General features: G+C 40.6%; 1 protein-coding gene across 1 annotated transcript in view; it reads right to left on the bottom strand.

Moving 5' to 3' along the window:
* The window catches only part of foxk2b (forkhead box K2b), a 14,876-nt gene that overhangs the window by 2,786 nt on the left and 11,839 nt on the right, over positions 1 to 251 (bottom strand). The gene's annotated exons all lie outside the window — the stretch shown is intronic.

The raw sequence follows: 251 nt of genomic DNA, 5'->3' as shown, positions 1-251 counted from the left end.
CTCAAGTCGGTGGCGGTGTGAACGTACGGTTACTGGGTGAGCTAAAGGTTTCCCCGACCCATTCAGTTTAAAAACCAAAACAAGTTCTGTTTAGGAAAAAGACTGTGATTTGGATTAAAAACACTCAAAGAACATGCATTTCCTGGGTGAAAGTCCTTAGAGCCAACTCCGCTCACCTGCTTGTTGTGCTTTCTGACAGTTCAAGTAATAAATGGAAAGCATTTAATTTTTTTTTTATAAATGTACCCCCC

Source organism: Etheostoma spectabile, chromosome 15 (assembly GCF_008692095.1).
Source record: "Etheostoma spectabile isolate EspeVRDwgs_2016 chromosome 15, UIUC_Espe_1.0, whole genome shotgun sequence".
NCBI classification, from domain to species: domain Eukaryota; kingdom Metazoa; phylum Chordata; class Actinopteri; order Perciformes; family Percidae; genus Etheostoma; species Etheostoma spectabile.
Note: the sequence above shows the minus strand (reverse complement) of the source record. Positions and strands in the feature narration are given on the sequence as shown.